The sequence below is a fragment of the Pinus tabuliformis genome, chromosome X (assembly GCF_031772625.1).
Source record: "Pinus tabuliformis cultivar Carrire ecotype Pingquan chromosome X, CPIR1, whole genome shotgun sequence".
Taxonomy (NCBI): domain Eukaryota; kingdom Viridiplantae; phylum Streptophyta; class Pinopsida; order Pinales; family Pinaceae; genus Pinus; species Pinus tabuliformis.
In genome coordinates this window covers 353126369-353147539 of record NC_142308.1, presented here as the reverse complement: position 1 = coordinate 353147539, position 21171 = coordinate 353126369, and the positions used below count along the sequence as shown (strand labels likewise).

Here is a 21171-nt window from a genome sequence, read left to right as displayed (position 1 = left end):
TATAACCATGCAAATGTAATCTATGCAAGAGAATTCTTCAAAAAAAGCGCAAGATGATTCCAAATCAGTGAAAGAACAACAATATTATTTCTTTTCACTAATACAACTAAAGAACCAATCAAGTGTCAGTAAAGGAAACTGGGTGAAAGTTCCAAAGTTAAAAAAAATAATGACACTCAAAGGTGATTAACACTCAGACACAATTCAACACCCCACCACACCCCCCCCCCCCCTTGAAGGGAATGTTTTTGAAAAAATGAAAGCAAAAACATGCAAAAATTGTTAAGAAACTGAGACAAACCTTTGAGTAATGACCAAAGGAAACCAAATTCAAAATACCCAATGAAATCCTTAAAATAAAAATGTTTTAATGAATGTTATGAAACCAGCGCTTAAAGTGTAATTCTTATCAGAATTCAATACTGGAATAAAAATAACTTATTTTTTCAATGCAGCACAAGAATCATATCTCATCAAAACATTAATTCTTGAGAAACCCTAATTTGCAATTAAAAAAGAAATTCATCACAAAGAAGCAAGATTAATAATGGATCTCGTGTATTTGAAAAAAAAAAGATAGGAACGCAGTGATCTTGACAACAACCTATCTATTTTTGACCAATCAACAAACAAACCAGACAAAACCCTAATCAATTTTGCAAAAGGAATTGATTCCCAAAAATACTTCACCAAAGCATTCAAATATGCTCATAGAAGGTATTTGATAGTCAAAACAAATATGATGACACATTCAAAAACCAAAATTTAGACTCTGGTTAAGAGAAAACCTGATTTTTAACAAATTTCTAGGAACTACGTAGGCGAGCAGCATAGCCCAGTGCACATGCATGTAGTTCTTGGGGAAAAAACTGCGCAAAGATGCACTTTGTTGACGAACATAAACTGCGAAGATCTAGGAAATCCAAGAAAAAATAAAAAAGAAAGCAATCAGACCAGAAGATCTAAAAGATCATAAATTTGCTAACACTCAGGTCCAGCTAAACAAAAAAGATCGAAAATAAAAACCAAGGAAAGAGAAGAGAACAGTAATGTCCCCAGTATGGCCACCAATTTCTTAGGCGGATAAATCCCTCTTGCTAACAAGAGAAATCTCCCTAGATCCTAAAGGAAACTAAAAACAAGCATACAATTGAATAGCTCTTTTCCTAAGCCTACTTTGTTTGAACAATAAATACAAGAATAGGAGAATAAGCCTCTTACCTATTTGCGAAATGCTTGACGGAGATCCCTGCTTCGTCTCGATGCAGTTTCTCAATGCTCAAAAGGACCTGCAATCACAGACATAAGAAATGTTAAAGGCATATGCAACTTAACAATTCAAACAAGCTTAATCTAATGATCAAGGAGATTAGAAATTGAAATCATCTTAATGAATATCAAAAGAGACATAAATCATTCATCATTTCAATAAGAGAATACAATGGAAAAAAGGATTCATTTGTATTAATTCAGGGGTAAATAAGAGGCTTACAAACTCTACCTTGATTTCATGAGGTTCCTCCCAAATGCCTCTAAACCTCTCCTTAGATTATAAGCCTTAAAATATAAATCCAATAGCATAAGTGTATCTTTTCTGAACATCCTAATCCCTCTAGCCTATAGTTAATTTATAGGCCAAGAGGAAGAAGTTTCAGATCCAAAAGAGAAGTATGAGATCCTCTAATTCGGGGATTAGGGTTCCTTGATGAGAGGGAATTTTCTCCATGATCTGAGGGGTATGGCTCAAATAGATATGACCTAGAAGTTGTCAGTTGGTCTATATTCGTCCAAAAATGCTTCTCCAATTCACTTTTTATTTTTACTTTTCTTTTAGTTATGTGTGTGGTCTATAGTGGAAAACAGAGCGTAGTTTTGCGCAGGTTTCAGGGATAGAAACTGAAAATGCGCGAAAATTGACTAGGAAAAGCGTGTAGCTCATATAAAACAAGTTATAAAGCAATTTTACCCAAAATTCACATCTTCTTCAAGGGTTTTTATTATTTTACTTATAAGGGAGCGTAATGAAACATGTTTATGGATGGCGAGAGACCCATTTTAACAATCAAGTGTCATGGTGAAAAAATGGCGTGTAACAGTGGGGTTTGAGCATTTAGTATGGGTTATAGGGTCCTTAACATGGTAAGGGAAGAAAACTTGGAACTTAGGTCATAGAGGATGCTTCTAAGTGTAAAGGTCTTAGACTAACACCTCAAACCACCACATTTTAACTCCCAATGATGTCCTTGGTCTATGAATGGGGATATTAATAATATTAGGAAAATTTAAACATTAGATATTGGTGTTAGGGCCTTAAACATGGCTTGTAGTTAATTCATAAAGAAAAATTCTAAACATATAGGAAAAGAACAATGACTCAAACCACCACATATGACATCCCAAGGTTATCATTATCATTTAATCAAGGATATAGGATTTATTAGAATGTTTTGAGGCCACTAATTATGAGAATTGAGGCCCTTGACATGATCGTGGGAGGAAACATAGTGATCAAAACTTAAAGCATTTTTTTTGAGTATATGGATATGATAAACACCTTGAACTACCACACAAATTATCTCAAGATAATATCTTCCTTCAACTAGGTATATGGGTGTCATTAGGGTAGTTTTTGTATCATGTACGAGATTCTTTGGGTCCTAGACATCTTTGAAAGAGGAAACCTAGGCCTTACACCATGAAGGAAGCTTCTAAGCATCAAGGTTTAAAACAACACCTTGATCCACAACAGGTGACCTATTAAGCAAATTCTTACCCTCTCAGTGGGGATATTAATGATATTATGAAATTTTTAGAACTATTTATAAGTCTCAAACTCCCAAATATCGTTAAGGGTAGAATCCCAAGTGTTAGGCCATAAATCACAATAATAGAAATTAAGGTCTAAGAAAAATGCATGACCTCCAAAGGGGATATTTTGTGGAAGGATGAAACCAATGTGTTAGACCTTTAAGGAAGATTTCATGCATTCAATACCATGGAAAACACCTTGCACCCACACCTTTGATCTCCCAAGGGTATTTTTGACCTTTTACTGGTCATATTGGCACCATTAGAATTTTTGGAGAAGTAGGTATTAGTATGAACATTTCGACCAAGGTCAAGCAATGAAACTTGCTAATTATGTCCAAAAATTTCATTTCAAGGGAAGGAGTGGTTGTGGGCCCTATGAAGATTAAGGCCATCATGGAGTGGCCCACTCCCATAAATGTTGCCAAAGTGAGATATTTAATGGGATTGGCTAGATATTATCGATGATTCATTCGATATTTATCAAATATTAGGCATCTAATCATAGCCCTATAGAGAAAAGGAATGAAATTACAATGGACATCAAAGTGTGTAGCTAGCCTTGAGTGGCTTAAGAAATTGCTCACATGTGCACCTATCTTGCAGATAGAAACCCCAAAAAAGACTTCTTGGTTTGCACAGATGCATGTAAGGAAGGAATAGCTAGAGTCCTAATGCAAGAAGGACATATGATTTGTTAGGAGTCAAGAAAATTAAAATAGCATGGGAAGAAATATGTCACTCATGGCTTTGAACTTGCAAAGATAGTGCACGCATTAAAAATGTGGAGGCACTACTTGCTTGGGAGGAAGTTTGTGTTGATGTCAGACCATGGACGGTTGAGATACTTGTTTGACCTACCCAAGTTAAATTTTAGACAAGCCCGACGGTTGGATTTGATTAGTGATTTAGAACTTGAGATAAAGCACATTAAAGGCATGGAAAACAAAGTTATATATGTGCTTAGCAAAATCTTGCAAGTTGCACACTCGGTAGCCATGAGCATTTGCACATTTAATAAAAAAAAAAAAAATAGGTAGGCATTCATACAAGATAAGCACTTTCAACATGTGAAATATTGCTTGCAGAAAGAGATAGAAGGGCCATTGAGTAAGCATTATATGCTCACAAATGATGGATTGTTGAAATTCAATTACAGGTGGTGTATACATTGTATGGGCGACTTGAAGAAACTCATCTTGGACGAGTTTCACAAGATACCTTATTCAATTCATTTTTGTTATAAAAAATGATAACAACCAAGAAAATATATTATTAGTGAAGAAGGATCTAACCAAATACATTGCTAGTTGTCTAAAATTCCTACAAGTCAAAGTGGAATATAGACAACTAGTGAGATTGCTACAACTAATCACCATTCCTGAGTGGAAGTGGGAATTCATATCTATGGAATTTATCACAAGATTGCCTACAATCCAAGAAACATGGCGCCATCATGGTGGTAGTGGATAAGTTCAGCAAGGAATCTCACTTTATAGCTATCAAGTCCACTCACAAATCCATTGACATAGCCCAAATTTTCATGAAGGAGATATTCAAATTGCACGACATACCCAAGAAGATCATTTCAGATCATGATTCCAAGTTTACTTCCAATTTTTGGAAGGCATTGTTTGTTAGTTACGGAACCTAGCTAGATTTTAGTACGATGTATCATCCTCAGACTGATGGACAAACTAAGAGAGTGAACATAATTTTAGACGACATGTTGAAGATGTATGTTATGCATAAGCCAAAGAAGTGGGAAGAATTATTTCCACTGGTTGAATTTTCCTACAACAAGAAGTACCAAAAGTCACTGAAGATGATCCATTTTGAGGCTTTATATGACAGAAAATGTAACACTCATACTAGCTTGGATGAACTAGTGAATAGGGTGATTCTTGGGTTTGATAGGATGAAGGAGATTGAGCAAGAAGTATTCCATATCAAGACGAAATTGAAGGCATCCCAAGACAGGAAAAATAATTATCAATAACAACAAAGAATGCACAAGTATTTAAAGTGGGAGAGCATGTGTACCGTCCACGTCAGTCCAAGGAAGACTTCACTCAAAGTGGGGTCTTGTGCTAAATTGGCACCCATATTTTGTGTAACCTTTTAGATTTTGTAAATAATAGGGCCAGAGGCTTATAAATTAGCCTTACCACCCATAGTGAAAGCTTATGCTTTTAGCATTTATTTGCTTAAGAAGTATGTACATGACACTAATCATGTTGTTGATTGGTTTCTGATAAAGGTGAAACCTGAGGATGAGTTCCAACTAGAACCATTGTACATTCTAGACCAGACGTAGATCGTGTTATGGAATTGAGTAATAGAGTAGGTCAAGGTGCAATGGAAGCACTTTAGACCAAATAAAGCCACTTGGGAAATGGAAGATGAAATGAGGGTATCTTACCCATTTTTGTTTACTATGTAAATAAATGTAAGAGTTGTAAATATAAATCTTAGTTGTAATTTTGTGTTATATCTATAGAACACTAAGGATGGTGTTCGTTAAAGTGGGTAGGGTTTGTAACAACCCTTTTTTTATAACACCCCATGTATGTAAATGTTGCATTTATATATAAATATAGATGTATATAAATATATGTGGAAATTATTTGATGACTGGCTAAAGGGAGGAACATATAGATCGAAATCTCTGAGAGGGAAAACCTATGGTAGGTTGTTGTGTGCCCCTTGAGGGCATGTTTCATGTTGGTTGGTTTTCCTATGGCTTGTCGTGGGCAGGCCAATACCAACCTCCCTCAATTGTCATAACTATCACTTGACCATGGATTTGTATATGTTGACAGACAATGAAGTTGTGGATATGGTAGTCTGGGTGAAGGACAACACTATACCACCCCTTTCTTCATGGAATGTGGTAGAGAGAGAGGTGAGGCTATAGACCAAAAATGCCAGAGGCGCAAAGGAAGAGGGGCTCTTATGGCAGTTGTGTGGGATGAGAGTGGTTGAAGTGCGTGGACGATGCATATAATGATTACCACAAAATCTTACTGCGATGAGAGCACAAAGAGTGCTAAAAATCATGGAACAAGGTGGTTCTGGGTCAAGACACTAGAGAGAAACTAAGTGTTAAGTTGGTGGTGGGAAGGCAGCAGGTGAAAATCTAGATGCGACTAAACCTTTTGCTCTATGAATTAGGAAATTATTCCCTTTGACCATGTGAAGGCCATTGAACCATGTGTTTAAGCCTAGAGAATCAATGGGAATTCAGTGGAGGAATTGGATCACCATGGTGCTTTCCATGAGGCTGATAAACACATGGTGCTTTCTTCCTTGCCGATAAACCACCAATACAAGGTAATATGAGTCACTCTAGTGCTTTTTGTGAGGTTGATAAACCACCTTGACAATTAAGTATGGACCCCTACGGTCCTTTCCATGAATAGGTGGTTGATAAACCACAAAAAGAAGTTGATTTCACCTCTTAGAACTTAGATGTAACCTCTTGATCTTGAGTGAATCCTTGTGCTTGAACTCAGAGAGAAATTGAGTCACTATAGTGCTTACCACTAGAGAGAAGTTAATAAACCACCTAGACAGTGGAATCCTTCTCTTGGTTGTGTGATTAAGCCTTAGGTGTAAAATTCCTTGAATACGCATCCCCTCAGACTTTGGATCTAACTCAGGGATGGTTAGCTACAAGAAAGACTGCAATGTGACTGGCCTATAGTTGGGTGGAGAGTTGAAGTGCCTCCTTCAGTTGTAATCCATATTTAAACACGCAAATATGTGTAAATTAACTGTGAATATTGTATTATGGACTATGATGAAGTCATGTCATGTGTGAATGATGCAATATCTTGTGTTTTTAAATATAATCTTTTTCTAAGATGCGAAGCTCAGTATTATGTTCATGATATGAATAGTATCATGTGAAATCATTGTTTCAATGTCTATTTGAAAAAACGTTGTCCATTACTATGTTCATGATGAATGTGTAGTTATGTGTTTAGGATTACACAAATGTACTATGGTAACATGTAAATGAATAGATAGCCAAAATACTCCTAAAATGGTTACTTGCTTAAAATGAGAGGATCAGATCACAAGCTTTGGGCCTTAACTCCTAGGAGTAGGCTTGCTTTAAAACTGCAAGTTGTCGAGCATGGGCAATTTCCCTCCCTTTCATAGACCTTACCCTGGGAATTCCCTTTCCCATGACATAATGTATGCCACTAACATTGGTAGGTGGCAGAGTTTAAACGCATGTGAATTCTAGTGGGCTGACACTGAGGGGGTGATAGTGGAACCATGCCCTAGTGGAATCATGTCGTATGTGAAGACACTGGCCATTAGCCACAATGGTTAAGTTTGAGAAAAGGGTGAGGTCGATACATTTGGCCAACATTGTTTAACTGTGAGTGAGAAGACTAGGGGTGGGGTATGAGTGGAATTAGGAATGTCAAAACTCTCTCATTGCTCATCTCCACTCATAATGATCAATAAACAATGCAATACATGTGAGCACATAGATGAAGGTTGAACAATCTAGTCATAGTTCCCAGTGTGCAACCTTGTGAGTCACCACTTCTCACTGCCCACTATCACCTTCTCCTTGTTGATGCCAAACACCATAGGTGGTGATAATCGTAGCGGCATGACATGGGTCTAATGGTAGGACCCATCAAGTTAACCCATCAGTATTACGAGTAGGCCACATGGTAGCCACGTGGTAAATATGTTGACATGTCCTCTTCTGATAGGTTGAACCTTATTCAAGTGTAACTTTTTATCTAAGAATTGGATCAAGGTAAATTTGGTATCTCAGGACAGCTCTTGACAAGTTGAGTGCAATGGTAATGTCAGAAGTTAATTTGGCATATTTGCAAAATTGGGGGGTTTTGCTAATCCCATCTTCATAACAAACCTTGGGGATCAAGGTAAAATACAAGTAATAACTTCCACTTAGGAACATGCATGTACTCCTACTTAGGAACATGCATGTGTTATAAATCATGTGCACACTTCTTCTCAAGAATACACACATTGCAAATGCATGCATCATCCTACTTAGGAACATTAATGTTCTCATAAAAAATACAAGTTGGAAAATGTGTGTGGTGGTTCAATGACCACAAAGTTTGTAGGACTATGAACACATGTATGTTTTGTTGAAAAGTGTAACTAGGTTCGATCTTGTTAATGACATGTAATTGTGATTTTTATGTGATTGATGTAAAGAAGAAAAATAAAATTATTATTGTAATACTTGTCTCATGGGTTTCGTGAGCAAGGGATTTTATTTTTAGTGATGGATCCCATTGAGAGCCTCTAGGTTTTGTCATATAGCCATAAAAGTCAATATTGAGTCAATGGCATGTATGAAGGACCCTTCTTAGGCATGTTACAATTTTATATTAGCCATAAAATGCATAAGAAGGCCCTCCAAGGCCAAGAAAATGCACCTCCTTCAAGTCGGCTTCAAAATTGATTAAATAATTTCCTTAAGTGACATGTTGGCTCACACCCAAGTCCAGTCAACTTATTATAGGCTCCAACCACTATAAATAGGAAGCTTAGCTTAATTTCAAAGGATAGATTTTCGGTGAAGCGGGTCTGAAGTTAAGCAGTGAGAAGGCGACAAAGAAGGAGCCTAAGAACCAACAAGGAGAGAGGAAGAAGTTACAAAGTGTTCCAACATTATTTTGGGACTGTTTTGGGCTAAGGGATCTCCACATGTGCGAAGGTATAGATCTGTCTATTGCAACAAGCAGGTCGAGAAGGTTACCAATATCAAAAGGCAATCAAGTTGGGTGAAGGACACGTAAACGGGAAGTCGAGTTAAAAGGAGGAAGTCTCCTTCTAGAGCAAAGAAGATCTAAGGTAAAAGTTGGTCAAGCTAATGTGTTAAGGGTTTTTGAACTAGAACCAAGGAGAGCAATGTTGAACCAAGGGACCGAAATTCTGAAGAGTAGCCAAGAAGGATGAAGAAGCAGAGGTTGGATCATTGCAGGAAGAATATCATCAAGGAGGATTTGTGTCTTGGTCTTGGAGTGGAAAATAGGTCAAGGGTCTTGGTCTTGGTATTCATCAATTGAAGTCTCTATAAGAAGAAGAATTTGTGCAGGTTTTCCACTCAAGTGGGAGAGGTTTTGGCCCTGGCGAATAGGCTACATTTTGTGTTTCTTGTCTCTTTATTGTTTATGCATTGGTAATTGTTTGATGAAAGAAGAACACAATAATAATCTAAAGAGAAAAATCTAATCTAAGAAGTAAAAAGCATTCAAAAGCAGTAATCTCCCAGAGAAATAATCTAATGCTCGATGCCCGAGATTTATCAATTAGAATGTGCAAATGTTCCTTCACACCTCATTGTCACTTTTTCAACCCTCAACTTCATTCAAGCTCCCATAAATCTTACTAAATGCTTGCAATGAATATAAGCAAGTGATGACTATTCTATCTTTATTTTCAATCAAAAGAAATGTCACCCCATGTTATGGAAGTCATCTATTAGCTAAGAGGAAACAAGAGTTGTATTTATTTTACTAAAGTTTCCCAAAGCTTGCACTTGGTACCATCCACATTTCACAAGTAGAGGTGCCCAAAAGCATGAGGAAGAGAATGAACATGTTATTAGAGAGACTTAAACCTTGGCATGGGTTTTTCTTCATTGAATCAATGAGGGACCATTGAAATCTTATAGGTAATTATCTTTTTATCATAAATAGCATTAAGGACCAGATCCCTTGACTTTAACTAAAAGAAAAAATTCAAACTTAATAATATTGTTAAAGTGATTTTGGTTAAAAACATGATCTTAGTAATTAACTTAGTGAACCATTAAATTAGGAGTAAGATAGTAAAGACGGTAGTAAAAAAATAACAATAAAATATATCGAAGGACTCCCTCAAACATAATCCTACATGTAGTTATCAATGGCTTATTTGAATGTCAATTCTTGGTACATGTTTTAAAGCAATTCACTCTAAATAAACTTTCTAACATTCTTTTTGTATGCTAAATTGTGTGAGTCCTGAGATGACTGCACGCTTAACCTTTCGCTTGAGAAACTGTGACTAAGGGGATCTAAACTGTCAAAATTACCCAAGGATCGCACTCGACCTAGACCACACTGGCCCTTAACATGATTGGATCTTTACCCATAAAGTTTTGAACCATTAACCTTCACATCACGGAATGCCTTAACACTACACCCTATTACCATCTATTCTATCCACCGTGGGTGTAAACTTTCTAACGTTTTAGGTTCAATATATAAAATCCTCAAATAAGCTCAAAAAGTTATATGAGGAAAATGAAATGGTGTACTAATTTAATTAAATCCTTGAGTATAAGCGTTTTACTTGGTTGACACAATAGCTTTATGTGATAACTTTGTCTTCTTAATTATCTTTAAGGTTCATAAGGTTGTAACTCATTTCTTACAACATATTTATTAAATGACACGAGCCCCTTGAAGCATGGGTTGGGAGTTGAAACTATTGCGTTGGCCCCCTTTTGCATGATTCCAACCATCACAAGATTGTGTTAATTTATCTTGGCACACTGACAAGTTACAACATGCTAGGGAGTATTGTTGCAATGTATGACAATGTTGCATGTTTAATATTTGCAACCCCTTGAAATTGATTGTATCTACATTTGTAATATTGTACTCTTCATATTCTTAATATGAGATGTGATAAATTGGTTAATAAAACATTTTATTTTCGTGATATTAAATTGGTTAATTAAATGTTTTATTTTTATAATAATAAATTGATTGATTAAATTTATAAATAATAAAAGAAATTAAAAATAAAAATAAAAATTCTTTATAAAATATAATCATGTTAGAGAAAGATTTCGACGAAACAGATGTAGCTCATCATGCTAAATAGTCTGAGCAGAGCCTCCAACAGCTAGCATATCTAACGGCTAGTTTGACTAAGGACAAGGGTCAAAATTATTATAATATTTTAATTCGTAAAAATAAATAAATTACGGTAAATGGTACGAGACCTAATAATGAAAAACTATAAGTTAATTAATAATTAGTTACAAAAAAGGCCTAAAAATATAAATAATTTTAATTTGAAAGTATTAAGAATAAAAGGTAATAAAGAAAATCAAAATTAATAATTAAAAATTATAATTTAATTAAAAAGAAAATTAGTTAATTAAATGACCTAATGGATGAATAAAAAATTATATGAGACCTAATAAATAAAATTTTTATAAGTTAATTAATAATTTAAAAAAGAAAATATAATCTTATTTAAAAGTATTATTAAAATTGTAAGTTAATGAAAATAGTAGAAGGTAATAACGAGAATCAAGGTTAATAAAAATTAGTAATTTAAAAGGAAAATTAGTAAATTAAATGACCTTGTAATAAATGATGGAGTAATATATAAATTAATTTTATATAAAAGTATTATTAAAAAAGTATGTTAAATAATAAAATGTAATTAAGGTAAATGGTACGAGACCTAATAAATCAAAACTATAAGTTAATTAATAAAAATGACCTTGAAAGGCCTAAAAAGTAAAAATAATTTTATTTAAAAGTAATTAAGAATAAAAGGTACTAAAGAAAATCAAAGTTAATAATTAAAAATTATACTTTAATTAATAATTAAAAGGAAAATTAGTTAATTAAATGACCTAATGGATGAATAAAAAATTATATTCGGCATGAGACCTAATAAATAAAATTTTTATAAGTTAATTAATAATTTAAAAAGGAAATTAGTTAAATGAAGAAAATAAAATCTCATTTAAAAGTATTATTATTAAAATTGTAAGTTAATTAAAATAATAAAAGGTAATAAAGAGAATCAAGGTTAATAAAAATCATAAGTTAGTTAATAATTTAAAAGGAAAATTAGTAAAATTAAATGATATTGTAATAAAGGATGGAGTAATATATAAATTAATTTTATATAAAAGTATTATTAAAATGTATGTTAAATAATAAATGTAAAAAAAAGGAACAAAAGACCTTATAATAAAGGAAAAGTTAAATGTATAGAGTAATGTATAAATTAATTTTATTTAAAAATATTAGAAAAACAAAGGATGATAAGCAGTAAAGAATTAGAAAGGAAAATTAGTTATATGGGGGCCCTTAAATAAATTAATCAATAGGAATGAACAAAAAAAAAAAGAGGCATAAAGGACCTTGAAATATCACAAGAAATAGGTTGTTGTACACACGATTAAAAAAAAAAAAAAAAAAATATATATATATATATATATATATATATATATATATATATATATAATAATAATAATAATAATAATAATAAATAGATAAATAAGTGAAAATAAAGATAAAAGACACCAAAAACCAAAGAGGACGAAAAAACGACTAGGAAGAGAGGGTTGGGACCCAACACCTACTGACATTCCAACCATCCTCTCTATTGAGATTACTTGGTCTCTTTTCGATCTCAAGCGCTTCCCTGAATTTACGATGATGGAAATGCGAAACCTTAGCAATAACACTGGCTTCTTCAATACAAACATGATGATTGGTTTTCTCAGCATGTTCAGCCAAAGCGGAAGACTTAGATCTCCTATGCTTCAGATCTGCTGCGTGCTCGCTAATCCTCTGATTAATGGAACGACCAGTCTCCCCAATATAGGGGGTCCCACAGGAACAAGGGATCATATAAACACCCTTCATATCTTTAGGGTCGATGGGATCCTTCAACGATCTGAGGGACGAACGAATGGTGTTCAGGGGCCTGAAGGACACAAGGATACTATGTCTCCTGAGAATCCTACCAATTCTATCAGTGGTCCCTTGAACATAAGGAAGATGGACACCAGGAACACGATCTTTTGGTTCTCTTTTCGCCATAAAATTCTTGGAAGCTTTAAGGAAAGCCCTATGACCCATGTATTTACTGTAACCATTCTCCACAAAGACATCCAATAGATGGGATTTTTCCTTCTCAAAGCTCTTCTTGTCTGAGATCCTCAGGGCCTGAGTAGCAAGGGTACTAAGAACACCCATCTTTTGAGCCGGGAAATGGTGGGAACTGGCATGAAGATACAGTTCCGTATGAGTTTTCTTTCGAAAAACTTGATGGGTGAGGGAACCATCATCATTCCTAGAAATAATAATATCAAGGAAAGGAAGGCATCCCTCAACTTCCTGCTCCTTAGTGAAATTAATGGTTGAGGACTGCCTGTTAAGATGATCAAAGAAGAGATCAAGCTCATCCTGGCCATGAGACCAGATGACATTGGTGTCATCCACATACCTCTTCCATAGTTTTGGAAGGAGCCGGGAAGAGTTCAGAGCCTTGGACTTAAAATCTTCCATAAACAGATTAGCAACAACAGGGGAAAGGGGGGATCCCATTGCAACCCCACATGTTTGCTCGAAGAACTCCCCTTCAAAACTGAAGAAGGTGGAAGTGAGACAGATCTCAACCAACCTAGCCGTGTCAGGATTTGTTAGGCGGTTGATCACATCCATGGCCTCATTAATAGGGATGCACGTGAATAGGGAGACAACATCAAAACTGACAAGAATGTCCCCAGGATCAAGCTTAATGTCCTTGAGCTCCTCGATAAAGGAAGCAGAGTCTTTTACGAAGGACTCCGTCCGACCAACAAGGGGCTTAAGCTTTAAAGCCAGGAACTTCGCAAGAAGATAGGTAGGACCTCCAATGGTGTTGACGATGGGCCTTAAGGGGGCTCCTTCCTTGTGAATCTTTGGGAGGCCATAGATTCTAGGAGTAATGGGGTTGCTTTCAATGAGTTTATGGTGCAAGGAACTCAACGAGCCAATGGATTTAATGGCCAAAGCCACATTTCTAGCAACCTTCTTCAAGGGATTTTTGGAAAGCTTTTTGTAGCTACCACTATTATGAAGATGATCCAACATCTTGCTACGGTAATCAACCATGTTAAGAATCACGGCAGCACCACCCTTGTCTGCCTTAAGAACAATGATATCCTTGTTCTGGTTTAAGGATCTGAGAGCTAAAGATTCTTCTCTGCTGAGGTTACTCTTAGGCGGCTTAGCCTTTCTCAAGGCCACTGCACAATCCTGCCTGATAGTATCCTTGATCCTATCAGGTAAACCTCGGATCCCAAACTCAATATCACAGATAATATCCTCCACAGGGATTTTTCTAGGGGTTAAGGCAAAATTTAAGCCTTTGCCCAAAACTTTAAAAACAGCAGGGGGAAAAACGAAACTAGAGAGATTAATAACCTTGTTACTAGAAGGAGAAGAAGGGGTAATACCAACAAACCGATTTTTCTTTTTATATTTCAAGCTAGAGAATCTTTTGTTGATATCATTAATACTATCATTATTGTTATTATTAATATTATTATTATTCTTAATGTAATAACTATTATTATGATTATCATAATTACTAATGTCATAATTATTATTAAAATTATTGTGATGTTTTGTATTACTACCATAATTCTTAATTAGGTTATTATTAATATTGAAACTATTATTATGACTATCGTAACTCATAATGTCATTGTGATGCTTTGTATTACTACTATAATTCCTAATTAGGTTATTAGCAACATAAGTATTAATATCATAATTAACATTAGGGCGATCACAACATTTTAAACCTGAGTTCCTACCGCTGATGAAAAACCGGTCCATCGAACCAGCGTTATCAACGGGTCCAGCGGTAACTCCACCATCGAACGAGGGGTGGGGAGCGGTGATTGAACCCCCGCTGGCCTCCCCAACTCTGCCAGCAGAACTGTTATTAGAGAACCCGGCTGAGCTATCAGAGGACGACGAGCTAACGTAAAGCGACTTCGGAAACAACGGCTCCACGCTATCCACACCCGACTGGTCTGCCAGATCATCAACCGGTCCCTCAAGCAGCGCAGATGAATCAGAGCTCCTGGTGGGAGGACGAGGATCTACAGAAGCCGAATGGGAACCTTCGGTACCCGGGGAGGCGGAGAAAACATCAGTCAAACCCAAAGCAGGAACCGAAACGCAGAGATCCTGAATAACACCACCGTTGCTGTCCACAGAAATGCGATCAGGATTTCTGGCAACCGGATGGGAGCATTCTCCCACAACGCAGTTTTCAGGACCCACGTTCCGCTGAGAGCCATACACCAATGTATCCTCTATTAATGAGGCCATGGATGTGATCAACCGCCTAACAGATCCTGACACGGCTAGGTTGGTTGAGATCTGTCTCACTTCCACCTTCTTCAGTTTTGAAGGGTAGTTCTTCGAGCAAACATGTGGGGTTGCAATGGGATCCCCCCTTTCCCCTGTTGTTGTTAATCTGTTTATGGAAGATTTTGAGTCCAAGGCTCTGAAATCTTCCCGACTCCTTCCTAAACTATGGAAGAGGTATGTGGATGACACCAATGTCATCTGGTCTCATGGTCAGGATGAGCTTGATCTCTTCTTTAATCATCTTAACAGGCAGTCCTCAGCCAGTAAGTTCACTAAGGAGCAGGAAGTTGAGGGATGCCTTCCTTTCCTTGATATTCTTATTTCTAGGAATGATGATGGTTCCCTCGCCCATCAAGTTTTTCGAAAGAAAACTCATACGGAACAGTATCTTCATGCCAGTTCCCACCATTTCCCGGCTCAAAAGATGGGTGTTCTTAGTACCCTTGCTACTCGGGCCCTGAGGATATCGGACAAGAAGAGCTTTGAGAAGGAAAAATCCCATCTGCTGGATGTCTTTGTGGAGAATGGTTACAGTAGATACATGGGTCATAGGGCTTTCCTTAAAGCTTCCAAGAATTTTATGGCGAAAAGAGAACCAAAAGATCGTGTTCCTGGTGTCCATCTTCCTTATGTTCAAGGGACCACCGATAGAATTGGTAGGATTCTCAGGATACATAGTATCCCTGTGTCCTTCAGGCCCCTGAACACCATTCGTTCGTCCCTCATATCGGTGAAGGATCCCATCGACCCTAAAGATATGAAGGGTGTTTATATGATCCCTTGTTCCTGTGGGACCCCCTATATTGGGGAGACTGGTCGTTCCATTAATCAGAGGATTAGCGAGTACGCAGCAGATTTGAAGCATAGGAGATCTAAGTCTTCCGCTTTGGCTGAACATGCTGAGAAAACCAATCATCATGTTTGTATTGAAGAAGCCAGTGTTATTGCTAAGGTTTCGCATTTCCATCATCGTAAATTCAGGGAAGCGCTTGAGATCGAAAAGAGACCAAGTAATCTCAATAGAGAGGATGGTTGGAATGTCAGTAGGTGTTGGGTCCCAGCCCTCTCTTCCTAGTCGTTTTTTCGTCCTCTTTGGTTTTTGGTGTCTTTTATCTTTATTTTCACTTATTTATCTATTTATTATTATTATTATTTATTTATTTATTTTTTATTTTTATTTTTATTTATTTATTTATTTTTACTTATTTTATTTTTTTTTATCGTGTGTATAACAACCTATTTCTTATATTTCAAGGTCCTTTATGCCTTTTTTTTTTTTCATTCCTATTGATTAATTTATTTAAGGGCCCCCATATAACTAATTTTCCTTTCTAATTCTTTACTGCTTATCGTCCTTTGTTTTTCTAATATTTTTAAATAAAATTAATTTATACATTACTCTATACATTTAACTTTTCCTTTATTATAAGGTCATTTGTTCCTTTTTTTACATTTATTATTTAACATACATTTTAATAATACTTTTATATAAATTAATTTATATATTACTCCATCCTTTATTACAATATCATTTAATTTTACTAATTTTCCTTTTAAATTATTAACTAACTTATGATTTTTATTAACCTTGATTCTCTTTATTACCTTTTATTATTTTAATTAACTTACAATTTTAATAATAATACTTTTAAATGAGATTTTATTTTCTTCATTTAACCAATTTCCTTTTTAAATTATTAATTAACTTATAAAATTTTTATTTATTAGGTTTCATGCCGAATATAATTTTCTATTCATCCATTAGGTCATTTAATTAACTAATTTTCCTTTTAATTATTAATTAAATTATATTTTTTAATTATTAATTTTGATTTTCTTTAGTACCTTTTATTCTTAATTACTTTTAAATAAAATTATTTTTACTTTTTAGGCCTTTCAAGGTCATTTTTATTAATTAACTTATAGTTTTGATTTATTAGGTCTCGTAACATTTACCTTAATTACATTTTATTATTTAACATACTTTTTAATAATACTTTTATATAAAATTAATTTATATATTACTCCATCCTTTATTACAAGGTCATTTAATTTACTAATTTTCCTTTTAAATTATTAATTTTTATTAACCTTGATTCTCTTTATTACCTTCTACTATTTTAATTAACTTACAATTTTAATAATACTTTTAAATAAGATTATATTTTCTTTTTTTAATTATTAATTAACTTATAAAATTTTTATTTATTAAGTCTCATATAATTTTTTATTCATCCATTAGGTCATTTAATTAACTAATTTTCCTTTTAATTAAATTATAATTTTTAATTATTAATTTTGATTTTCTTTATTACCTTTTATTCTTAATACTTTCAAATTAAAATTATTTATATTTTTAGGCCTTTTTTGTAACTAATTATTAATTAACTTATAGTTTTTCATTATTAGGTCTCGTACCATTTACCGTAATTTATTTATTTTTACGAATTAAAATATTATAATAATTTTGACCTTGTCCTTAGTCAAACTAGCCGTTAGATATGCTAGCTGTTGGAGGCTCTGCTCAGACTATTTAGCATGATGAGCTACATCTGTTTCTTCAACTTGTCCTGACGATGAACCACACTAGTTGGTTCGAAACGCTTCGACAAATGAGATTCCATGTGATTTTCGCCGAAATCTTTCTCTAACTTGATATGGATCACAGAAGCCTAAACTCGAAAATATAATCATGTTGATTAGTGCTTTTATTTTAGATTAATATTTAAGAATGAAAGTTTAATTATCTATAATTAATAAATATATAATATGGATTTAATTTACATAGAATATCTATACAATATTTTTAGTAGTCATTAAAAATAAATTGTTAAGATTTATCTCAAAGATGGTTATATTTTTTTACTTTTTAATATATATATAGAGAGAGGGGGTATAGTTTAACTAAAATCTGTCAAATTAAAAACTTGAGTTTAAGTTGTTTAATCTATAGAATTGGAGTGAGCCAGGGGTTTTTAGGGTGTTGAATCCGTTCATGCATTCAAAATTTTATTTTAAACAACAAAAAATCACAATCTATTGTATTGGCCAATTCCAATGAAAAAAACTATATATATACATATGTTATAATTTTTAAAGCATGTATTACAAGTCATAATTGTAACCAAGCCTATTTATAAATTAAGAGTCTTTATAGTAAATAATCTTTTATATATATATATGGGCCTAATGGTTAAGAGTATGTGTTTCCTCCTAAGAAGTCACAGGGTCAAATCTAGAGGGGGGTAGAGTATGTATGCCTTCATAGACTTAGTAGTCAAATCTCTGGGTGGAGGTGGGTTCATTGTCCCACAAACAAGGGGTCTCATACACCATTTTGGTGTTTGGCTTGGCTGTGACCTTAAAAATGGATATTATTATTATTATTATATATATAACTCACATATTATCATTTTTTAATTAATATTATTAATAATAATTATATTAAAGTTACATTTATTATTATTATTATTTGCAAATATGAGATTATGAGTAAGCGTCTTTGATTATTGTTATTAGATTGAGAAGTGCTCTCCAATCCAATATTGAAAAGGTGTTACAAGTAAGGGTTCATTGTCCCACAAACAAGGGGTCTCATACACCAATTTGGTGTTTCGCTTGGCTGTGACCTTAAAAATGGATATTATTATTATATATATAACTCACATATTATCATTTTTTAATTAATATTATTAATAATAATTATATTAAAGTTACATTTATTAATTTTTATGATTATTATTATTTGCAAATATGAGATTATGAGTAAGCGTCTTTGATTATTGTTATTAGATTGAGAAGTACTCTCCAATCCAATATTGAAAAGATGTTACAAGTAATCATTTTTCGAAAAATATTATATTTTAATGAAACAAATATTAATACAATTTAAAATTACATTTATTAATATTATGAAAATAAAATTAATTTTATAATATAATAAATTATAATATAAATATTATATAGCAATTTCATTAAATATATTATTACCAACTCCTATTAAAATAATTTTACTGACAATTTTATATATATATTAAATATATTATTACCAACTCATATTAAAATGATTTTACTGACAATTTTTTATATATATACAAATATTTTGACTAGATTTAATGATTAAAAAGTTATATTTTCTTCTAATAATACAAATTATAAATAAATTAAATTCTGATAGTGAATTTATGACCCAACTTCTTATACACCAACCTTCAGTACCTGCATTGCAATTAGTATTATTTATTATTATAATATATATATATATATATATATATATATTAAAATCAACCTAACAATATATTTTTGCACATAAATAAATAACTACATAAACCTTAAAATATAAGGAAATAATAGGATAGAAATACAGTGTGTTATTGATAGTTGATATGTGGGACGTTTTTTTGGGTGGACTTTTCATTATTATGAACAGAAATATTTACACTTATAATTGTTATAATATGGATTGGATAACTGTAAATTGATTTTAAACATCAAAATTTTATAGATTGGTGTTGGTGATGGGACTTGTTTTCATGTTGCTTGTATTTTTATGGATAACGAATTTGTTGGTGATGGAACTTACTGTCATATTGCTTGTATCCTCTTACACTATAAAAGTAACAAATTTGAACCACGGACCTTATAAAACTTGCTTTCATATTATTTGTTAGGAACTTGCTTTCATATTACTTGTATCATCCTACCGGACTTAAACTTAGGACCTCAAAGGTAATGTACCCACATTCAAATCTACCTTAAAATATAAGAAGTTAAATTCGATTTCAAGGGTAACTCGTTTGGTTGCGGGATTTCGAAATATAGTTGCTAGATTTGATTTTGGGTTTTGTTCAAATTATTTGAGAGAATTGCCGTGAAAAACCTGTAACTTTAAGAGATTTGACAACATTGAAATAAAAACTGAAATATGACCTGATGGGATTTGGCCCGGATCGCCTGGAGAGGTTATGAATTATAAATTCAAAATATGATGAACGAGGGCTTGAACCTCTGACCTGATGGGATCGCTTGAGAGTTTACGAAATATTTTGAACCTTTGACTTGATGGGGTCGCCTTGAGAGTTTATGAAATGTTAAATAAGATTAGTTACACTCTCGAAGGAGGCTTGAACCTCTGACCTAATGGGCTTGAACCCGCGATCTGAAGGGTTGCCAAGATTTGAACCCGCGATCTGAAGGGTTGCCACGATTTGAACCCGAGTCGCGTTGAGAGTTTATGAAATATGAAATCCAAAAATTTAATTAGTTATGAAATATGAAATCCAAAAATTTAATTAGTTACACTCTTGGAGTGCTTGAATCTGCGATATCAAGAGTAACATTCTGTTGCCGGGATTCGAACCCGGATCGCGTTGACAGATTATGAAATATTAAATCCAAAATTTAATTAGCTATACTCTTGGAGTGGTGCTTGAACCTGTGATTTGAAGAGTAACATTCCATTTCCGGAATTCGAACTCGGGTCGCCTTGAGAGATTGTGAAATTAAACCCAAAAATTAAATAGTTACACGCTTGAAGAAGATAGAACCTGGGCTTGAACCCGCGATCTGAAGAGTTGCCGGGATTTGAACCCGGGTCGCGTATAGAGATTATGAAATATTAAATCCAAAAGTTAATTAGTTACACTCTTGGAGTGCTTGAACCTGCGTTCTGAAGAGTAATATTCCGTTGCCAGGATTCGAACACCGGTTGCGGGGACAGATTATGAAATATTAAATCCAAAAATTAATTAGTTACACTCTTGAAGAAGATAAAACCTCCGACATGAAAAAGAATTCCGTTGCCGGGATTTGAACCCGGGTCGCCTGGGTGAAAACCAGGTATCCTAACCGGACTAGACGACAACGGATATACATACAGTTACAGGCTGGGAAGTAGATCACTATACCATTTGTTTCAGTTATTGGCCAGATTGCAGAGGAAGATTCGTGTTGCCTGATCCTCAATAAATAGCTCCCTTCTACGCTATTGGTGGCCCTTCTCCTTATTGCCCCTCCTGGACCTGAATGCCCTTCTCTGTTTCCTGGTAAGTTTTCTGAGGCAGTACCTCCGATCCCTTGAATGCCCTTCTCTGTTTCCTAGTTTTTCTGAGGCAGTACCTCCAATCCCTTGTTTTTCTGTTTGCTCTTCTCCATCTTGATTACAAAATCTAATAAATGGATAACTTTC

The 21171-nt window shown here is 34.1% G+C and overlaps 1 non-coding gene across 1 annotated transcript; it reads right to left on the bottom strand.

The window, feature by feature from the left end:
• Positions 1-20777: 20777 nt before the first annotated feature.
• TRNAE-UUC (transfer RNA glutamic acid (anticodon UUC)) lies at positions 20778-20851 on the bottom strand. Its single transcript has one exon. It is a non-coding gene; the product is annotated as a tRNA-Glu (tRNA).
• Between the last annotated feature and the right edge of the window lie 320 nt (positions 20852-21171).